The sequence below is a fragment of the Mytilus galloprovincialis genome, chromosome 4, assembly GCF_965363235.1.
Source record: "Mytilus galloprovincialis chromosome 4, xbMytGall1.hap1.1, whole genome shotgun sequence".
NCBI classification, from domain to species: domain Eukaryota; kingdom Metazoa; phylum Mollusca; class Bivalvia; order Mytilida; family Mytilidae; genus Mytilus; species Mytilus galloprovincialis.
In genome coordinates this window covers 92,814,456-92,838,222 of record NC_134841.1, presented here as the reverse complement: position 1 = coordinate 92,838,222, position 23,767 = coordinate 92,814,456, and the positions used below count along the sequence as shown (strand labels likewise).

Below are 23,767 nucleotides of genomic sequence, written 5' to 3'. Positions count from 1 at the left end.
CTTTCATTTGAAAATTTATAAACATCTGAATTAAGATAGTGTACAGAAAATTTATCATTAAATAGAAATTATGTTAAGCGTCTATATTATTAGATTCAAAATCAACTGATTGTCATTTTCAAACCTAATATATCTGACAAATGTAAGAATATTCGGAGTTTCCCGAAGATGTTTCCATTAGTCTAGTTGTTCCATCCGTTCGTAAATAATTCCCTGTAACACCTGGTTCCCCTGAATTCCAATTGAAATATGTTAAATTATTGCCTTCATCATCCAAGAAAGGTGAATATTGGTCGACTCGTTCAGCTTGAAAATAAATACGTTGAATTCCGTACGCATCTGAAATAAAGCAAAAGTTGTTTTATATCAAGCAGGTGGTCACATTTTTAATATTGATAATTTGAAGAAGAATGAAAACAGAAATTGGAATAAATTTGATAAGATTACATAAAACTTTTCCCTTATAAGTACTACTATTATGCAAATAAACAACATCATCTACATCACGAATACCTGGATTTAAGTGGTGTACGCCAGACGCGGGTTTCGTCTACACTCGAATAAATAGTAAGTTATTTGTCTGAACTGATAGTAGCATTTGTATGAATCTTTATTTTATCTCTCTCGTCAGTATTGAAAGAAGTGAGGTTTAAAACTTAAAACTTAAAGAAAAATTAAATCAGACGTCTTGTGTTAAAGAGAGGCGAAAACCGAAAACTAAGAAGAGACAATAACAGTAAAAAACGAAAACAAAGAAGAGACAATAACAGTAAAAAAGCGAAAACTAAGAAGAGACAATAACAGTTAACAAAACATAATATAGAAAATTGAAGACAGACTAACACGGACCTCATATAAAACAGAGGTTCCTTAAATAGATATGTCAATCCATTTCCACAAGCTGCACCCGTTGTGATGATCATTTTAGTACGAACCCGGTGATAAGTTTTATTTTATAGGTCACGTTCGAGGGAAAAAACGGAAATGTGGTTTCGACGAATGGAACATTTCCGTCTTGAATGATGAAACAGATATTCCATAACGGTCTACCATCTCATTGTAGCTTCCTTCAAGTTTTATAGTAAATGATTTTATGACTTATTGTTTTCCATAGTTTCTTTGTAAGGAAATCATAATAGGAAATGCACCAACCAATAATCACAACATGGATACGAGGATAAAATCAACTCGGATATATATATAAACCGTATACAGAGGTTAGTCAAGATATGAGGATGACTTAACTTTTTATGCTGTATCCTTCAATTTGGATAGGGTAAATGTGTCCAACAAAGTCACTAAACTTTGAATTATCTATTGAAAGGACATCATTTATATAACGAAACTTAATGTTAGAGGGTAATGATAGATCCATTTTTATTCTTTATAAGACGTCATATAAAAAATTAATAACTAAATGATATGCCTCTTATGTAAACTTTGTCTGAGATAGTTGACACCTTACTTTATTAATGACTCTTAATCTCTAAACCACTACAGGTTTGTTGTAAAGCATGACAATACCTAATTATTAACCTTTGAGCGGATGAAACAGTGTGAGACTGATATTTAACCAACAGCGGTATCGACCCGGTGCTCTAAAAACTAAAACACTTTTCATACATTTATACGGCTTTGCGTAAGGTTTGAAATACAATAAAAATTCCTTAACTATAATGAATTAATGTGTAAAATCATACCCATTAGATTCACAGCCCATCCGTACACATCCACAGAATCGATAAGTAGGAGATGTGCAGAGTCTGAAACACATTGTTCCTTAGCTGATGTATAATCTCTCAAAGTTGCAACAGCTTTGTAACAAATGTTCATGCTTGTGTCATATGTATATCCTGTTGCTGTATTACAGAATACTGAAATCATAAATAAATATCACATACACGTGTGTATTACATCGATAAATAATGTTCCTCTAGATAAAGTCGTCAATGGATAAAGAGAGGGGCAAATTAGTAATTAATATTTATCATTTTTGTTCTTCTGACGAACAGTTATCGCTTGTGATTTGGTGTAACGAGACATCAATCCAACGCGCTGGCCTGTTTTACTAGCGAAATACTAACTCTGAAAGATGCAAACCATTATTTAGAAGGACTAAAAAATACCAATATGGAAGATTTGATTCTAGAAAAAAATATTTACGCAGATAGTATGAGTGGAAGAATAACAGTTATACTGGAAGCTCTCGATGAAAGTTGTTTATTCAATACTACGATTGTTTATTAAGGCAGCAATAATTTAACGATTTGCAAACCTCCTTAATTGCTGAAGACAGCCTAAATTTACAAATAAAAAAAAATGGAAACTGCATGAACTTCAAAAGGTGCAAGACTGAATGCGTACCATGCATGCATACCAGGTGACACCTACCCTGACAACTCTCCTGGTCTTACATCTTTTGAAGATTATGCGATTACTTAAGTATTTGTTTGTAACCTTGATTTGTAACTTCTTAATCGAAATACAACATTTGAACAATGGTAAACTATAGTCGCCTTTTTGTACATAAAAATATAGCATTTGTTATCTTACAGTTTGTTTCTGTGTATGTTGCATTTTAGTATTTCTGTTGTGTCATTGTGTCATTGTTCTCCTCTTATATTTGATGTGTTTCCCTCAGTTTTAGATTGTAACCCGGATTTGTTTTTTCTCAATCGATCTATGAATTTCGTAACACCTTTATTTACCTAGAATAACATTCTTTTTTGAAGTTGTCATTTACTAGAAATGGAATGTGAATGGAACAACTGTGACAAAATTCCAGGAGTGACGTTATTGTAACAAATCTGAATGTAATGACAAAACAATGTTCTTGCTATAAATAAAGATCATAAATATTTATCTTCCTTACAAGTAACAGACTATAATTGTCAACTTTTCGACTGTTTGAAACCTGTCTAGTTTTTTCAAACTTTATGGAGAAATTGAGAAATGCAATTCAAAAATTTAAAAATCATCGGAATTGTCTTCCTTAATGTCATTTTTTTCCGCAAAAAACTATTAGTATATACCTTAGACGTGCATTTCGTTTATATAATATTCATCAGTGTGTCTCGGTTAAAAAAAGTTTGAAGGTCAAATAAAAAAACAAAAATAATGTGTTAAATGATAATTTATGAATATAAATTCATCAATAACTCTCAAACCAAAATAACAACACTATCCATAAAGTTTTGATATTTGAGGAGCAATATGAATTAAACAAACATGAATTCAATAGCAAAGACTATCCCAAGTAAAATATGCCAAGATCAGCGAATCATACAATAGGAATATATTGAAACTCATTGATATAGTCATATTTATAAATTAACTGTTTACAAAACTATTGAATATTTGAAATATTAAGGCTTTTCTACTTCAGGAATAGATTACCTTAGCTGTATTTGGCAAAACTGTTAGGAATATTTGTCCTCAATGCTCTTCAACTTCGTATTTTATTTGGCCTTTTGAACTTTTTTTAATTCGACCGTCACTGGTGAGTCTTTTGTGTACAAAACACGCGACCTTCGTAAATACAAAATTAAAATCCTGGTATCTATGATGATAAAATTGAGAAAGGAAATGGGGAATGTGTCAAAGCGACAACAACCCGACCATAGAGCAGACAACAGCAGAAGGCCACCAATGGGTCTTCAATGTAGCGAGAAACTCCCGCACCCGGAGGCGTCCTTTAGCTGGCCCCTTAAAAAATGTGTATACTAGTACAGTGATAATGGACGTCATCCTAAAATCCGAATTATACACAAGAAACTAAATTTAAAAATCATACAAGACAGAGGCTCCTGACTTGGGACAGGCGCAAAATTTTCCGATGTCAGAAGATGTAACAAAAGAAAGTGAGTTTATTTTTACAGGCAAACTGAAAACGCAAAGACAGACGAAATTGGATTAAAAGGACTGGTAAAAAAATAGTCTTAAACGATTGCGAATGTCTAAACATCATCAGAAAGTCTGAATTATACACTATTCAGACGTATTCGATCATCAGTCGATTTCAGATATATACCTTTTTGTATTGTTTCCTATCTATTTTACAAACAAGAAACTTTACCATTAAATGTTTGCCTTAAACAAATAAAGTATCACGTTATCCTTCTCTTTTATGTTGACAATAATGCTAAAACTGATATCTGCGTAAACATATACATACACTGTGTATGTTAATGTAGATTTCCATGAGCATCAACAATTACAAGCGTATTGTATAAGGCGATTCTCATTGATTAAGAGAAAAGAATAAGACTGTATGAATGCCTTGGTTTGTGGTTAAAACTACAAACAGTTATGATACAGTTAGGAAACCTATCTTATTAAATTTTCGGTCTTATATACCAGCATAGAGTTGTCAATTTCTACCACTCTGTTTTTGGATAGAACGTTTAAAGTGTTCAAAATATGTTCAAATGCTTCTCAGCAAATGTTCGATACATATTATCGGTCTAAATCATGTGACTTCAACGGACGTATATATGTGTGGCACTGTTTAGCCCGGTAGTAATATGAGGGGGTGGTGACTTTATTCATCTTAACTATAGTGTGCCTGATAAGTATTTACAGTTGAGTAAAATTTCACCAGAATTATTGAAGGATATTTTCAAATATTAACGATTTTAAAAAATATATACCTCCGATTGGAGAAATACTGGTCACCTGGTGAGTTGACCAAATTGATGTTACGTGTACAGGTGATGTAGACAAGAACTCTGTCTGGCTTGTTTCTGCCATAATTTTAAACAATATTTGATATATAGATATATGTTAATTTCACAAATTGTTAATGTAAGCAGATCCGGTTCAAAATGTGGCATCCATCGTGTTGATCATGTTAATACAAAACCGGTAACAAGCATTATTTGGTTTGACATATATTCGTGAAAAGTGTACGAAAGTTAAGACATAAGGAACATATCCGCTATCATGTGTGAAACGGATATTCCATAACTCTTCTTTGAAAAAAAGCAATACCAAATTTTCACATTGTCTCTTAGTTTGGAATGAAGAATATGTGTGTAAAGTGTAGAAAAGTCAACTGTTTTAAAACTATTGCAAGATGAAAGAGTCTTAGATTGTATGTACTCTAAAAGTTCTTTGAAATATAGTTTTAGTAACCAAATCTGATTCATGCTACCTCTAGAATAGGCAGTTTTACAAAAACTTTGAAGCCCGGCTTTAAGCCTCGGTCACACCTTACCGGATAACTTTTTTTCAATCCGTTCATGTCCGTTAAACGTCCGTTCTTATCCGTTAAGCGTACGTTGTATCCGTCGACGTCCGTGCTGTCCGGTGGAACATTTTGAGCATGTTCAAAACTTTGAACGGACGTCCAACGGAAAAAATGTCCGTTGAACGTCCGTTAGGCGTCCGTTTTATACGGTACTCGTCCGTTTCGTTTCCGTTTTGTATCCGTTACGTGTTCGTTATACATCCGTTGGAGGTCTGGAAGATAAATTCACCAACGGACTTCTACCGGACGTTTAACGGATAAAACGGATGAGAAACGGACTTCTACCGGACGTATAACGGATAAAACGGATGATGAACGGATCTGAAACGGATAATTGCCAATTGAAAATTTAGAAATGCCAGTTATTGGTATGTCAGATTTCTTAAGGTTCATGAATTCTTATTATTCATAATCGATCTTAGAGTATAGGCACGCCTTCACAATCAAGCAGTTCTTATTCAGGCCAGACACTGCCCTTTGAGGGAATTTTTGAAGAACAAACCAAAACCAGTTGCACAGAAACATTTTGAATATTTATTCGATTTACATGTATTATTATTTTCGCCTTTGATTTTTCCGTATATCTTGTTCATCCGTTTTATCCGGTACGCTTCCGTTAGGTGTCCGTTTTATCCGGTACTCGTCAGTTGGATGTACGTTCGACATCCGTTCTGTCCGGTACGTGTCCGTTTCTCGTACGTTGCATATCCGGTGTGGGTCCGTTATGCATCCGTTAAACGTCCGTTTTATTCGGTCAGTACATCAACGGACTCCCAACGGATAACAATTTTGACAACGGACAACTTTTATTTTTATCCGTTAGTCGTCCGTTCGTGCTATCCGGTAAGGTGTGACCGAGGCTTTACAAAATGCTTATGTAGATTTTGATAATTTTTAAGAGATTTTATGGAGCGTATTGAAGAACAAGCAGTATACCGTTGTTTGTTATGACACTTATACAGTTAAGATCTCGAATACGGTGGTTGAAATTCCAAAGGAACATTGGACAGACCTATGATTATCCAAATTTCCTCTTTAGTAAGTGTCGTGGGGTAAATGTTGAATTTTCAAGGAAATGGTCAATACCTTATTCATTTAATAGGCAGTTTATGTAATGTGGTTTACACACACAACCTATGTTGTTTAGGGCATTATCTGCGAGAACAACAACCTACCTCATGTAGGTTAGACAAGTGTTTTGCAACATTTGGGTCTTTATAGATTAATAGCATTGTGATTACATACGGTAAAAAGTAAAATAACAAAAATACCGCGTTATATTCCCTAATCAAACGGCAAAATCATAAGCTCAAACACTTCAAACGAATGGATAACAACTGTCATATTCCTGACTAAGTACAGGCATTTTCTTACATGTATGTACACAATGGTGGATTAAAAAAAATTAAAGATAGTTATCTGTTTTCTATTGCAGGGATCAGTGGTTAATATATTGGCAAAAAAAGGTATGCGCTGATTTACAAAAAAAAACCATTTGACTTGCCATTGTTAAAAAAATTAAAACAACTCATTATAAATTGCAGGCGTCCGATGTGTTTTTCTGAAGATCTTCTTTCAGCTTGAACGGTCAAAGCCGAACTTTTGAAAGCCATGGATGTATGAGAACCGAAACATTTACGTTCTCTACTCGTTACAAAAATGTGTTTCTGTCGTTTTCGTCTTCGGAATTAAAGATATTATGTTTTCGTTTACCGTTCGTGAATTTTGATTAACGAACCAGTTGGTTGTACTTATAAAGGTTCAGAGACAAAATGTTGTGGTATTATTCTCATGGCAAAACTATGTTAAAGCATTACTTACACAGAATATTAAAGGTACACCTGTCATGCGCTAAAAAATCCTTTACTTTTTTTTGTTTTTCATATAACTTTATGAATATTTTCCTTTTTTAAACATATTTGTGTTAATTTATATATATGTATATACAAGTAAAACTGGAAAAGTGCTGTCTTACGCTTCACATTATCATCTATGAAGAGCAGTTTTACAACTTACAATCAACCCTCAACAAGTGCGCTGTTAATTTTTTCTTGATTTTCAAAGAGATATAGTCTCCCTTATAATTTGTTTTACTAATCACGGTTAATCTTTTGTTTTACTTAATTCGAAAATATATTTAGTTTCATAATAGCGCTCTAATTAGTGAGCATTTTACTAAACGTATATGATCCTTCAAATACTAAACTGCTGTTAAAATAATAGGTTTAAAAATACATGTATATTCATTGGATAATATATATATATATATATATATATATATTTGTTTCGAGTATCTTAATTCAATGTGGAAACTAACTCATATCAAATTAATGCCATAGATGATTTGAATGTCCTTGTATCTTTCGCCTCTCTTTTTGTCTCGTTGTTGTCCGTTTGAAATTATTTCATATTCTTTCCAGATAAAAAAAAAAACCAGTTGTATTTTACAAACGCTGCGAGTAGATTGTCAACATTGAGCTGCATATCGTTGAATCAATCTATTAACGAAATTATCGAACGGATCATTTAACTATGTAACTGTAGACTGTATGTAATGTTAACTTGAAGAAAAACTAAGTTCATTCATAAGTAATATACAGAAAAACAGTGAATAGAAAATGTCCTTTTAGATACTAGCTAGCTTCAGATTTCAAAACAAGCTGCTGTTTAAGTTTGGTACAATTCGGGATAGTTAAAACAAATCCATTGAATGTTTTTGAAATTAAGTCACAGAGTGAATGTTATGTTTTAACTAGCAGAAAAACTAAGTCCATTTATAAAATACGGACCAACAGAATTTTTTTTACAAAATTTACTTCTGGATACTATCTTATGATCATAAACAAGCTACATTCCAACGCCGATGACGGGATGTAAAATCGCTATTTCTCGCTTTTGCGAAAATAGTCGCAGGCTGGACTAAAACAATGTTTAACCAACCTCTGGTAATTATTCGTATCAAGTTCGGAAAATGGCAGTTGTTTTTCACTTGTCCTGTTGATTGAAAGCGTTTAAATTTGTCAGGGTTTTTATAGACGTCACCTTTTGGAACTTGCTTTAGAGATTAGTATTATGTTATACATTTTTCTTCAAAAAGCAAAGAAAATAAAAACACTTCCTGTGATATTTATCAGAGATTGTGAAATCGTTCTAATTATACGTCTACCTGTTAAATTCATCTTTTAAAAACAGGAATGAACAACTGAGACGTGTTGTAAAGTAGGGAAAAATGTGGAAATATGAACCTTTATAAATTATAATCAAGATAACTGAGGAAAAACAAAACTTAAACATAAGGAGTCATTTGTTCGACTATACTCCGATGTCGTCTTTACAAAACTAACCAAGAGTACTCGATTCGAACCAGTTGTAAACCAAATGAAAAAAACAGAATTAAAGAATGGTCTATACATTGCTGAAAAGTAATTGTGTAACAATTTAAGCTTAAGACACATCTTACTTAATATGCCCATTTGGACTTCGAAACAGAGCAGGCTAATGCCGCTGCAAGGAAGCACTGGCACCCGCAAAGTGGAAAGGGGTTGATACAAGTTATAATAGCTTGTTTCTCAATCCACTATAAATAAATATGTTTAAACTTAACATCATCTTGTCAAACGAACTATTTACAGGGATTATGATGATAGATTAAAACTGTATTAATACTGGAAACTGTGCACTGTATGTCAAAATTTAAATATTTGGCTTGAAAAAGTTGTTCTTACTATATCTGTAAGAAAGCATCTTGAGTATGTCGATCAGTCCTCGACCGAGTACAAACTATTGAACTTATCTGCCAAAGACACCATTGTCATATTAATTGTTACATTAAAACTAAATGTATGATGTTTAGTCCAAAACTCAAGCTTAAGATGGTTCCCTGATTTCCAAAATCTATACTGTAATCATGTTGTAAAATCGTCAGCAAGCTCAAATAATTAGGCCTCGATATTGATTCAAATGATTCAAAATACACTTTGCTAATTTCAGAAACTGCTTTAAAATGTAAAGAAATGTTAATTTCGGCAGCTCTACAAAAAGTTTATATATAATCCCTGTAAATACGACAGATAGAGACAATTAAAATTCGTTAGATACGGAATTTGTGTTGATGCACCTTATTTTCAAAATTAATGTTTCAATGGGCGTTTCATGTATGAAATTTCAATTTCAGTATACCAGTACGCAAATGGTAAGAGTATAAGTATTTCAATGTTTCACATGTTGAACAAACAATGGACTAAAACATTTTGTTACATCACTGATCGATTTCAATGACAGGCTGACATGTAAAGTATTTTTCGATGTCCCGTTAGGTTTATTATTACTATGTAAATGAAATTTAATCTATAAACTTAAATGTACATGCTTATTGTTTTAGACTGTGAAACAGCTCCAACTGAATATTTATACTTTTGTTCAATATCATATATTGAAATTATTTGCTAATGAGTTTAACCTTTTCATATCTAAGTTTCTACTAAAATAGAAAAAAACACATAGTTACAAGGTATAGATTGGGATTTTTTTTCTTTCTGAAAATCCCATCTGGGTGGGCCCCAATAATGATTGTTTTGTTCTGAAATATTTTAATAAGCTTCATTCAATTTGCAATAGAAATATTCGAATACCAAGCTTTGAAAGTATTTATTGTCGATAAGTGTATTTCAAATTATCAGAACAAATTCTTTTTTTTAAATCGTGGACAGTTAGTCATATAAAATTTAAAAGGTAAATTGTTTTGGTTTTTTTTTCACTTCGGGGAAAATTCAAAACGGAAATTCCCTAATCACATGGCAAAATCAAAAGCTCAAACACATCAAGGGAATGAATAACAAATTTCATATTCCTGACTCAATACAAGCTTTTTCTTATGTATCAAATGGTGGATTAAACCTTGTTATACAGCTATCTAGTAAACCCCTCAGCACATTTTGCCATACCAATAATAAGTGTTTTTGAAGCATGTATTCACATTTTAAAAACAAAGAAAAGATTAAAGATTACAAATTTAGAAAAGACCGAGCAACACAGACCAACAACCAAATTGGGGAGGTATCATGTGCTTCGGAAAGGTAGCAATTCTGCTCTAAATTTATCACCCCTCATGTTGACTATGTATTTTGCCTCTTGTTACAAATGTAAATGTGTCTGAGTCACTGACTCATTTACCTGACGGTATAAGGACATAGGTATTTAGTCGGATCTTAGCTTGTATTTGTGATTTGTTTATAACCGGTATTAATAAAGGTAAACAAACTATGTCGAAATGTTCAGGACTGAATTAAATCTGTATTTGGGTAATTTGATGTAAGCATACGATTTTCATTGCGTCTTACACTTTGAGAAGCAAATAATCTTTAACTACTTTATTAAAATATTGTGTAAAAACGTTAGTTATGAGCTATGAAAGTCAAGTGGCTCGAGCATTTTTCTGAGTAAGTTTTAAAAAATTTCAAAGAAATATATTTTACATTGGGTTAGCTTAAATTAGTCTTCACTATCTATAGATTAACAACTTTTGGTTGTATTAATAATTTAGAATCTTTATTGAAGGTGGAGCACGAATGCACAGTTATTCAATTATATGTATGTGCCATTTGTATGCAAGAGTGACATTCCTTTGTATTATGCTTAGATTCGAATAAGTCAATATGGGATTGTCTCCCTTTAACAGGTTCATTATTTTATAATTACGTATAGGTTTCTGATTTAATTTTGAATAATTACAAAATGTATCAATTCAATAGATTTCAGTTTTTGTTATTGATGTATCAAAGACATTGATGTACGAATACAGTTACATAAATTTGTAACGTTTAAAATAATTCCATACCAATATAAAGAACCGTTCATCATTCTTGAAAAAGACTATAAATAAGGGGAAAAAAAAACGACCGTGCAAGGGCTGTATAGCCAGTCAAGGTCGTTAAAAACTTCCATATATATGGACATATTTATCTCCCCTTCATGATAGATTGATTGGAAAATTAACCAGAGTTATCTGGTATTAATCACAGAAAGTGACTAGCAAGCATTTTTAATTTAGCTTATCTAACGTTAAAACAATTTTCCACGATAAACGAATGTTACTTTATACAAATATGAGGACTTTGTTAGCTAAATCTACAAATTTTATTAGATATTATGATTTTTTTTACAATAGATAAACGTGCTACAGTGAGTGTTTCCAATAAAGTATATAGTTACTTATTGTTGTTATTGTTGATAATTGTATATCATTAGTAGTTACCTGTGACTATAATGGTCATGCGACTATACAGATTGCATCCGACTATCCTGCGAAGGGATAACGTGTTATGATGTTGCCTTTATTCAGCATAACAGTGGATTGTCATAAAAGTAAAACACCACATACACCGAACTCCCAGGAAAGTTTATATCAGAAAGTCCCTTATCGAATGTCAAAATCAAAAGTTCAATCACATCAAACAATTGGAAAACAACTGTCATATTTCTGACTTGGTACAGCCATGTCCCTGCGGTGGAATGCTAGTTTTAAAAACATATGGTCATTTTCTATCAGGAATGTTGTCCCTCAGAAGAAATAAAAGATCAAGGTCAAAGGTCAGGATCATATGTCAAATCTTCACTTTTTTTTTCACTTGGGTCTATAAATCGTTGAAATTAAAGTACACCAACTTTGATAGTTCCGACGTGACAATTTTAACAAAATAATACGACGTCTCTAAAAGTTAATAGCTCATTGGAAAGTTCTTAATACGTTGTATGGTGATATAACTCAGAGGCCTATGTCATTTTGATTTTGATCCTTAATGACCTTTGAAATCATGTTTGAATTTGATTGATACTCTTAAACCAAACGTGGCGTCACGTTGTGTAAAATGGGGCTAGTGTTTTTTTTTACATATTAAATTAAACACGAGAAACATTTTTTTGAAAAAAATGAAGCGACATATCATTTTAAACTGTTATGAAATTTTGAAAACCAGAAACTCATCTAAGATACACAGTATAATTGGGATTTGTTTTCTCTTAATCAAATTGACTTTTCAATAGCGGTATATATGGTATATATACTACTGTTGTCTTTATACGCCATACGCGCGTTTTGTTTACAATATTTAAACAGGGTAGATTCAGTATAAACAAACTATGTGTTTCTTTGTGTTGCCATCACATTTGCCTTAAACTAGAATTTTATTTCATTTTATATATGTTTATAATACTTGAAACTGTTATTATTTCTATTCACCTATAGTCTTTTAAATTTATACCAAACATGTATTTTAATATTTGATTAAAAAAGAATATTATGTATACATGTTTTGTTTGAAATTAATTTATCTTTACAATCAATTTCTATCTTTTTCACAGAAATGAAATATTGATCAAATTTGTGAACCTTCATGGATTGTTATGGAAATTAGACAGAAGCTCATCTTGAAGACCAAGAAATAACATCTAAGATTTTTTTTTAATTCTGTAGTTTACTGATAAATGGATTATTTTTTAGTTAACATTACATTTTTACGCTGACAGCAGCATAACATCGCGAGAGAAAGGGTTTCGATTTTTGTATAACATGTATTCCTTTTCGGTTATCGTCATTATAAAATATTTTTTCTTTGTTCATATCCATATACGTTTTGCTACTTTTGCAGATAAGATATGTTTAAACTAAATGGCTTTCTTTTAATTGTTTATATCGTTCTTTTCTCATTGTTTAAAACTTTATGGCACCAGTATTTAGGTTATGTTCGGTAATTGTTCCATTTTTTGACTATCGTACCATATCATTTTCATAGTAATAATAACATTTGCAAAAGCTATTTTCTATTTTTATAACTATTGAAACAATTTTAATGGGAGTTAGGACCGTTCTGTGTTGTTGCATACCCGAAATTTGATTGTTCTAGTCCCAATTTTATGTATATTTTTCATCTATTGATTTCGTGGTTTTTAAAAAGCCTATAGAAAAAAATTAATTCGTTGACTTAAAATATTGGTTCACCTGTACCTACGAAAGCCATAAAATTTGGTATCCAACGAACCTTAATGTTGAATCCCGAACAGTATCAAAATATCTGACAAGTTTTTTTTTTATAAATATACCCTTCCCATATCTTCATGAAAGAGTGCTGCTTTTTTTTAATTAACAGCTACTGATAGATTTAGATAGTTTCAAACGCCCTCGAAATAAAAAAAAAAAAGAAAAATATAATATTTCAACCGGAGTTATTATAATTGAACAAACAAGCACTCCCTGCCAAAAACGCGGACGTGACAGTAGACACCTTTTAGTAGCGTCAACGGTAAACATTGGTATAAAATTTATTGTCTAGATGTTTTTGTTCATATATCACAAACAAATGGTGTGGTCCAGATATTTCTGATTGTTCTGTTGAAATAACTTGTTATACATATGAATTGTAAGTACATAGCACGCAAATTATCTTTTACTTTACTCGAAAGTCAGTGTGAAAGGAGGTCAAAGTTGGAGAACTTTACCAAAGTCGTCCTTTCAAGGCGTGTTAAAAGCGTATCTGCAAACTTAAATATGCCCTGTCTACCAAGACGGTAGCGAGATATGATATATGTGTCGTTTGAATTGTCACTGATTTCAATACTGCCCTGAAAACCCTTTGTCGTCTAAAAATTCGGCATCGGTTGTACCCCAAAATATGCAAGGCGACGGCCATCTTTTATTTAACGATCGCATTGCGACAGGTTTAAACACACGTAAATAGCGTTTACGATTCACACGCAATGTACGACCATTGCAAAGTACGATTGTTTTATGAAACGGAATATTAGCGTTACGTTTGGTTAACTTTCAAACGTACGCTAACGATCGTTTTATGAAACGGCAGCCTGGTTAGTTTTTTTAAGACGAAACGCACGTCGTGTATCTATAATTTTAAGCTTTGTATCTTTGATGAGTTTGTTGTACCCAGATGAGGGAAAATATACAGAACATTAGTTATTTTCTCTGCATAATACATTTCTAAATAATTTAATTTTGTATGTAACGCGTCTTCTGATTGGCTGACGTTATTTTGTTATGAGCTTATAGACATAATTAAGTCATGTGACCGTGACGTCATCAACGTTTTTTCATGGTTTTCTACGGTTTAAAATGGAATTTAAAATTAAATTATAAGAAATGACTGTAATATTTTATCTGTCTATTCGAAATAACATAAAAAATGTGGTGCACACTGTAAAATAACCCGCTAATGTTATTTCTTCATAGACAGAAAAAATAACTAACATGTTTATACTATTTATGTCTATTTGAAGAAACAACTACATTATCTAAATAAAGATATATATTTATTTTGATCGGTATCTTTTCGATGTCAAACGCTTGACATTGTTATGCTTTAGAAACGAGAAGTTGACAAACGTCTAAAGTCATGTTTTGAATTTGGTCATGGTCTAATATCGAAATACTAAACGCACTGGTTTATAATACTGATGTCAAAAACAATAAATACACTTTTAAAACAAAAGTTTTTCAAATGCTTATATTTATGAAAGCTTAATTTGAATCCGTCTCTTTCGTATACAGTTAGAAGTGATATAAAGTTTTAAGCACTGAACTACTGACCTTCACATTGCTGTCCGTTAAATCCATCAGGGCAAACACAGATGTACGATTCCCCTGTTACTGTGCAGGTACCATTAAATAAACAGGGTGTGTTGGTACATGGCGTGACTGGAAAAATAGTAAGTTTATCAACATATGACATCGATTTGTTTTAACAATGGAATATACAATTTATTTATAGGTAAATGTACACTTGGATGGAGAGTTGTCTCGTTGGCACTCATACCACATCTTCTTATATCTATATTATGATTCCTTATAACGATGTTATATTTATGTTCTTTTAATGTTTGTGTTAATTTTTCAGATTTTCAAATATATTTGGGCTCATCACTGAAGAAACATTTATGGTCAAAATGCGAACTTATGCAATAAATTGTTTACCGTTTATGCTTTTAGTAAAAGGAGAGCATTAACATTTCGCGAACAACTAAATTATTAAAAACTAATTCCGATGTTAAACAGTTAACAAAATTCTAGAGATTTACTGTCATAATATGTCACGGTTATACTGCCAGTAAAAATTTCAAGCAACCGAGCATGTAATATTTAATAAATAAATTTATAAACCTTCACATAGCCGTCCCGTGTAACCAGCAGGACACAGACAAAACAATGAATCATCCACTACTGCGCATGTGCCACCATATAAACATGGATTTACCGAACAGGGTGAATCTTTATTTTGCGAATTGGATGCGCAGTTGTCTGAAAAATAAAGCACACTTTAATTTAATGTTGTCTTTAAATATATTACAATTTTATTCATTAAAGTGTATGCATGTAAGTGATGTTTTGAGTATTTGAATCGTTTGAAAGAATGTTTGGTACATTGGTTATATACTCAGCAAGATCGCTTTACACTTTTTTTATTTTTACAAGAGATATCTAGCAGGAAAGACTAGATCAAGCAACATAACAACATATGCAAATTTCTGGAACTCCTGTCATATATATATATATATATATATGCTGGGAACAAGTACAATGAGGGAGTATGGCAACATTAGTTGAATTGAATTTTTAGAATAGCTTACTAGATACATCTTGATATATATTTGATTTGACTAGTGATGGTAATATAGTGAATGGTTTTCTCGCTGCATTAAAAACCATTGGTGGCCTTCGGCTGTTGTCTGCTCTTTGGTCAAGTTGTTGTCTCTTTGACACAATCCCCATTTCCATTCTCCTTGATATCTTCATTTAATTGGCCATAAAGACTTCCTATAAACATATTCTTTACATTACATAAATACGTTGTTTCTTTCTTTCTTATTAAAATATTTGAGAATATAAAAATTTTATATTTTCTTTAATCTGGTTTAATTCAATCAAATATTCGTGTGGGTGCGTGGGTGTTGCAGCCTGTAGCTCAATGCCATATTTGACATGGCCATAGCGGCGCTCGCAGCATGAATCAGAATTTTGGAATTCCCGTATCAGCTAGAATAGAATTTTGGAATTCCCGTATCGGGCACTTGTTAATTTGCTGCCGACAAGAAAGCAAGTGTTACGCAAATAAGTTAAAATATCCAAAAAGAAGATGCCTAACAAGAGAAATGACGTAGGATCGCCATCAAGGACCATGGGAAATAAAAGAAGAACGACCAGCAGGACAGGAGGAAAGAAAGTGCAGCCCGAAGAAATTGCCCAAAAGAAAGACGGAGCTGGTCGGAGAAGACCTGCCAAGAAAAACAAAAGAGGTCGGACATGTGGTGGCAGAAGTACCAGAGGAAACTACTGATATCTCATCAGGTAATGAGTCGGAGGAGGGATGGACGGGCATTTCCCTCCTTAAGGCACGGAATTGCAAATAATTCCATTGATTTCACTCCGTCACAAGAATCTAGCGTTCATGACACAGTGGGGGAACACGTGTCTTTTAAAATCAAAGAAAAGATTTGGGAGGGAAAGTTTATAGAGCTTCATTCTCTTTTGATAACGCAAAAAGAAATGGAAGAGGTTGACGAGGGCGATTTGAAATTAAAAAGGGGGGAAATTTGCATTGAAAAAAGATCGTCGGGGGTTTATTTGTCAATAAATGAATGGACTTCAGCATTCATGATTTTTATGAGTGTCTACATTGAGAAATACAGCACACGGGCACAGGAATTGTTAAAATATATGCGCGATATAATATTAGCGGCAACAAGGTCAGAAAACTGGGCCACCTATGACGAGCAATTTAGGCTAAAAATAGAAAAGAATCCAATTTATCTTGGGGAAATATACACGGTGAATATTGGCTATTACACATCACATCTCCCACAGTACATAACAGTGTGTCAGTGTAATCACAGGGTTATAGAACAAATACACAAAATCGTGGTAATCATAACTCAAATGCAGCTACACTTTCAAACAATAGAACACATTAACAATCACAGGTAACTAGTGGAAGTGTAAATATGTCATGTAAATACTATAATAATGGTAATGACTGTCCCTACTTCCCTCGTTGTAGGTTTAAACACATATGTGAAATATGCAGTGGCAAACACAGAAAGGCCCAATGTAATAACCGGGCCCAAGGAAGAAGTAACAAAAAGTATTAATTTTTATTCATTGGGAAATACTCCTATAAAAGTATCAGTCTTGGAAAATTATTTAGAATTCTACCCACTTAACAATGTAGCACATGAAATTATATCTGGTTTCAAATACGGTTTTTCATTAAAATATTTTGGCTCTAGGGAACCAAGGGAGAGTTCCAATTTAAAAAGTGCATTACAGCTTCCCATAATTTTTAAAGAAATAATAATGAAGGAAGTTAAACTTGGTCGCATTGCTGGTCCTTTCAGATACCCACCTTTTCCCACACTTCAGGTATCACCAATGGGGCTAGTGCCTAAAAAGGATGGAAATTTCAGACTTATTCAACATTTATCCTATCCTGAGAATAATTCAATAAACGATTTTATTGATAAAGATCATTGTTCAGTGCAGTACAGTTCAGTGGACGAAGCAGCATGTTTGATTAATAGACACAAAACATTTGCCCGATTAAGTCAGTGTGACGTAAAAGCGGCTTTTCGTTTGTTGCCAATTACCCCCGCACGATTTTGACTTGTTGGGGATAAAATTTCAGGGTGAATATTATCTTAATAAAATGCTCCCTATGGGGGCCTCAATAAGTTGTGCCCTGTGGGAGAAATTTGCAAAAGCTTTGCATTGGATAATACAGCTAAAAAGCGGAAATGATGATATCCTCCATTATTTAGATGATTTTCTTTTTGTCGAGTCGAGCAAAACATCAAAAGTTGGCAATACTTTGAAGTTATTCCAAGAGGTATGCAACTAAATATGTATTCCTCTTGCTAGTGACAAGACTACTTTGCCGACTACACTACTTATGTTTTTGGGTATAGAATTTGATACACAGAATTTAATCATGCGACTTCCAAATGAAAAACTTGTCAAACTCTCACAAAAAATCAGAGATACCTTGGACAGTTCTAAAATAACTCTTAAAGATATGCAATCCCTTCTTTGGCTCCTGAACTTTGCTTGTAAGGTAGTTACTCCAGGCCGCACCTTCTGTCGCAGACTCATAAATTCAACAATCGGGGTAAGAAAATCGTATTACAAAATTCGAGGAAACAAGCAGATGAAAGCAGATTTAGAAGTTTGGTTAGACTTTTTAAAACAATACAACAATGGTGTCACTGTAATAACAGACAATGTATGGGTTTCAAATGAAAAATTAGAGTTGTTCACTGATAGTGCAGGGGGTTCAAAGGCAGGTATGGGATCTATTTTGCAGGTCAGTGGGCCCAAGGCATATGGCCAAAACATTGGGTTGAGACTGGATTCACCAGAGATATGACATTGTTAGAGTTGTTTCCAGTTGTAGCTGCTCTATGTCCTGGGAATCCTATTTTGTTAACAAAAAAGTTATTTTTCATGTTGATAATCAGGCGGTTGTTCAAATCATTAATATGAAAACTAGAAAATCAAGTAGAGTTATGACTTTAGTAAGACAGATGATTTAAATGAACTTAAAAAATAATACATTAGTAAAGGCAATTTATATCCCTTAAAAAAAAACCAAATGGCTGATTGTCTTTCTAGTTCTCAGTGGGGGGAGTTCAGAAGCCTAGCTCCAGAAGCAGACCAGTGGCCAACCGAAATTCCAATACAGATCTGGAACATTTAAGTCAGGTGGCTGATTATATTGTCAATCAAGGTGTGTCCAAAAATACACAAAAATCATACAATTTGGCTCTGCAAAACTTTGTACTTTTTGATCATCTTATAAATTGAAACAGGATTGGCCGATGCCAGTCAATGATTTGTTAAATTTTATAGCTTTTTTTTCAGTACAGGGTCTTTCGGGAGGACCATATTATCTTATATATCAGGAGTTTCATATACCATCATAGAATTCAAGGGATACAGGATACTACAAAATTCTTTATAATTGGAAAGGCATTAGAAGGAATAAAAAAGAATTCAAGGGGGAAAACGTAATGACATTAGAGTACCAATTACAGTGCAAGTGTTATCAGATATGATTAGTTGTTTAGATAAAGTATGAAAGAATAAATATGAATGAAACTGCTTTATTTTCAGCAGTTTTTTTCTGTTGCCTTCTTTGGTTTGCTAAGAGTAGGGGAAATCACTACTTCAAAATCCAAGTCTGTTATAAATGGCTCCACCTTAACAATTTCTGATATTTTAGTTAGGAGAAAAGTCCTGGAGCTAAGAGTAAGGTGGTCAAAAACTGACCAAAATGGAAAGTCTGTTACTTTGGTAATACCTGAGAACGGAAAAAAACACTGTCCGGTACGACTCATTAACGAATATTTAAAGGTACGACCTACCTGTAACAATACAGATTTGTTTATCCATTATACTGGTATGCCTTTAACTTGATACCAATTCAGTAGTATACTGGAAAAAGCTTTACATTTTCTTCATATTAGTAAAGGTCATTTTAGGTCACATAATTTTAGAATTGGGTGAGCCACGGAACTAGCCAGGCAGGGGGTCTAAGAGGAGGTAATTATGAGATTAGGCAGATGGCAATCGCATGCTTATTCTCGCTATATTAGGTTACAATTTTTCTAGTTTCAAAAGGCTAACAAGCTACAGGTTTTCACAGGTCCCAAGATTTTATGGATTGTTGGAAGTTCCCTTGTTCATTGGGCCAACGTAGAGACGAAGAAATATGGTAGGAAAAACCTGGGACTGGGGTCAAATGGTGTAACAACATACTGGATTTGGCAACCTGGTTTACAGATCTAGATTAAAGATTTGGACTCCCTACTGGACGCAAAAAGAATTTTTTTACCTTCTCCTCATTTTATAATAATTCACTGTGGAGCTAATGATTTGACAGATTTAGAATTGACAGGGAAGGGTTTAATCGAAAATGTAAAATGTTCTATCCTACGTTACAAGGCTTTATTTAAAAATGTTATTATAATATGGTCTTCAATGCTACAGTGCAAGTACTGGCATTTTGCCCCCTTGAATGTGGGTGCAATAATCGAACAGAAGAGAAAAAGAGTGAATTCAGTCGTCAAAAACTTTGTAATAGAAAACGGGGGAAAGCTATATTACATGAGAACATTAGGGAAACTGAAGTGTCTTTATATAGAACAGATGGAACTCATTTGTCACAAACTGGAAATCAGGTTTTCTTAAATCATATACAAGGGGGTTGAGTCTTTCCTCCACGCACAACAAAAATCAACTTTTCCAATGATTCAATAATGAAAATTTTGTGGAGTTGAAAACCCCAGTCAGATTTGGTAGCTGACTGGGGCTCTCATGTGGCCGTCCAGGGAGACTGGTAGTGATTGGGGGATTATTTCACTCGGTCCTTGCTCTGGGCCTGACAAGTTCTACAATTTGCAGGTTTAGAAAATGTGGTTAGAGGTTACGGTGGGGTCTACAGATGGGTAACTCTGAGACCTCCTTCACCTTATCTTATAGAGGGGAGGCCTACACCTGCCAACAGGTGGGGCACTAATAACTGGAGCATTGGTAATACGAGTGTTTTCCCCGGCCACTCCCCATGGTAGGTGGTGGTGTAACCGTGTTTAACTACCAGGGGTTTTATGACACTATGTCAACATTGGTCAGCTGATAGCCATTGTGTATAGGTAATCGGTAGTCACCCTGGCGCCTCAACAAAATATTATAAAATACTCTGTAGCCAAAGGAAGTCCACAAAGTAAAAATGTATATTCTAGTCATGAAAATGTAAATACAAGTTGGTGTAATAAAATGTATGTTTAATTCAAAGGATTGTTTTTGTATTAGTTGTAAAAGTTATAAATGAAAAACAGAAGATGGAACCTCTACACAAATAAGTATGATATACAGAAAGTCTGTATAATATTAATTTTGGTATTTGTGAATTACTGTAAAACAACAGATAAAGAGAGACAACTCTAGATGAATTTTTAATCACTTTGTGATTAAAGGAAGGACTTTAGTTTAGAAATACGTCAACAACTCTTGATCGTTGTTCTTCATCTCATTGTTATTCGTTCAGTATTGATATAGGGTCTTCTTCTCTGAGTATTGCAATTAATTAAATTTAGTTGTGTTTACATTTCTTTTTACAAAATTGACTTTTATAAAAGCAAATGATTTTTAAAACATGCAAATTACACCCTTCAAAAATGACATAAACCGATACTGAATAGTCAAGTAAAAAAATTGCCAACATTACAAAAAGAAAATTCAAACGAAAAACTAACGACTGCATATTTGAGGTTTCATTCAAAAAACAAAACCAATATTAAACAGACAGCAATACACGACAACCCCTCAACTACAGGCTCCTAACTTGGGACAAAAACAAACAGAATATTTGATCACTCAACCTTCCTAGTACCTGGGACGATAATGGTTTAACACCACGTCATATATACTGTACAAAAAAGTAAAATAACAACAATACTGAACTCCGAAAAAAATTCAAAACGGAAAGTCCGTAATCAAATAGCAAATTCAAAAGCTTCAACACATCAAACGAATAGATAACAACTTTTTTTTTATCTTGGTACATTCATTTTCTTATGTAGAAAATGGTGAATTACACCTGGTTTTATAGCAAATGATTGGACATGGCTTAACTCTTCAGATCAAACATCTTCACCCGTGGTGGATTAAGCTAGAGTTCCGAATCCACAAGGTTGCATACTAACAAAACGCGTCGTAAGATGACCACGTATAAATGTAGAAATATAGATTCCACAACTGCAACAAGTGTATTACGATATTTGTCCACTCGAGACAGTTAAATTTTAATATCTAAAGCGCTAGGCTTGCCGAGCTTTTTAAATAATTAAAATTTAACTGTTAAAAGTGGAGAAATATCGTAATACACGAGTTACAGAGGTGGAATCTGTTTATTTTATGATTTTTATCCTTTGATATTCAGACACAACCATTTTATACCTCCACACTGAAAACTGTTGAAGTGCTGCCATTAGTCAAAAATGATGAAGTCGAAATGGGCATGACTTTTATCTATCGGTAGTTGACTCAGTATTAATATTATAATCACAAATCTTAGATCAATCTGTCAAAGGTGGATAAAGTTGGATGGGATAGTAACCATTGGTTAGCGAAGATACAGATCGAACCGAAGGCCAAAACATCAGCTAACATAAAGACCAAAGACAAAAACTGCCGATCTTGACCCTCTTGGTGCCAGTATTTTAAGATTGAATTTCGTTTGCCAGAAAATAAGACAGCTCGACGACTGTGACATCACATGTCCAACAATGACGCCATTTGATATATTTTATCATCCAATAATGACCCATTGAATAAAAAATTAACTGTTTAATCTTCGGTCTTTAAATTTAAAGAGATACCGCAATGATGAGAAGCTTGCATAAATTAAAACATGTGTCTCTCCAGTACTAGCAGTTGTTGAAACTTATTTCGAAGTCAATTTATACAATAACAATTCTCAATGTACAACTAGACTTTAAAACCAAATCTGTGTATATATGAATTTATGTTTAGAAGTTTAAAGTTATTTATGGTAACGAGATAACTGTATCAATGATTTACAAAACCTTTTTGGTTTTTAGTGGCATATTTGCACTTGTACTTCTTATTTCTTGAATAAAATGCACACATTAAATCAACTGCAAAAACATTGTTGAGGTTAAAACTGTGGCAATATATACCAACACGTCTGTTCAGCCACAACTCATAAAGAATTAGTGCTAACGTTGGCGTCAGTGATGTCGGCGATGTCGACAATGGTAACGAACAAACTAAATAACGTCTTTTTCCCGCAATAATATCGACAAACAGCTTTTTTTTTTAGATGAATTCATTACTATTTCATATAAGTTATATCGTATATTGCATTGTTAGCTTTAAATACTTGAAAAATTTAAATATATAGTTAAATTACCTTTATATTCAAGATAATAGTAAATACACATAAAGAAACACAGAAGAAAGCAAATGATCAGCAAAAGTGTACACAGCTTCCATTCTAGATATTTTCCTCTCTTCCGAATTGCAGCTTCAGTAGATTGGTTCTCCATTTTCTGTCCAAACTATAGCTTTGTTAGATATCAGTGTTGTCACTGCCTCACTGCAAATATATGTAAAAGTCTATATGGAAAATCATAGATTCAAGAAATTAAAAAAAATAGTTTCGTTTCTTTCCTTTTTCCTGCACTTTTTTCAACTTATTTACCATCATATTTCCCACTAGCCACTAATTTGGAATTTCATTTCTATGTAGCAACATTCCTGCGCATGCATAAGAAGGATATATCAACCAGATGAAAGAAAGTTCTAGAGCATCAGGTTCCTATAATCATTTTATTGATGGCTCCAAAATGTATTCCTTCGAATGATGATGGACTTCCCCACGAGTGAAATGAACGTAAGGGAATATCTGTTTTTAAGGTTGTCAAATCTACTTTTCTTTTATT

General features: G+C 33.1%; 1 long non-coding RNA gene across 1 annotated transcript; it reads right to left on the bottom strand.

Moving 5' to 3' along the window:
- LOC143070841 (uncharacterized) lies at positions 1–23,415 on the bottom strand. The gene is made up of 5 exons (XR_012976735.1): positions 23,236–23,415; positions 15,414–15,551; positions 14,844–14,951; positions 1,701–1,874; positions 1–339 (listed from the first exon to the last, which is right to left on the bottom strand). It is a non-coding gene; the product is annotated as an uncharacterized LOC143070841 (long non-coding RNA).
- Between the last annotated feature and the right edge of the window lie 352 nt (positions 23,416–23,767).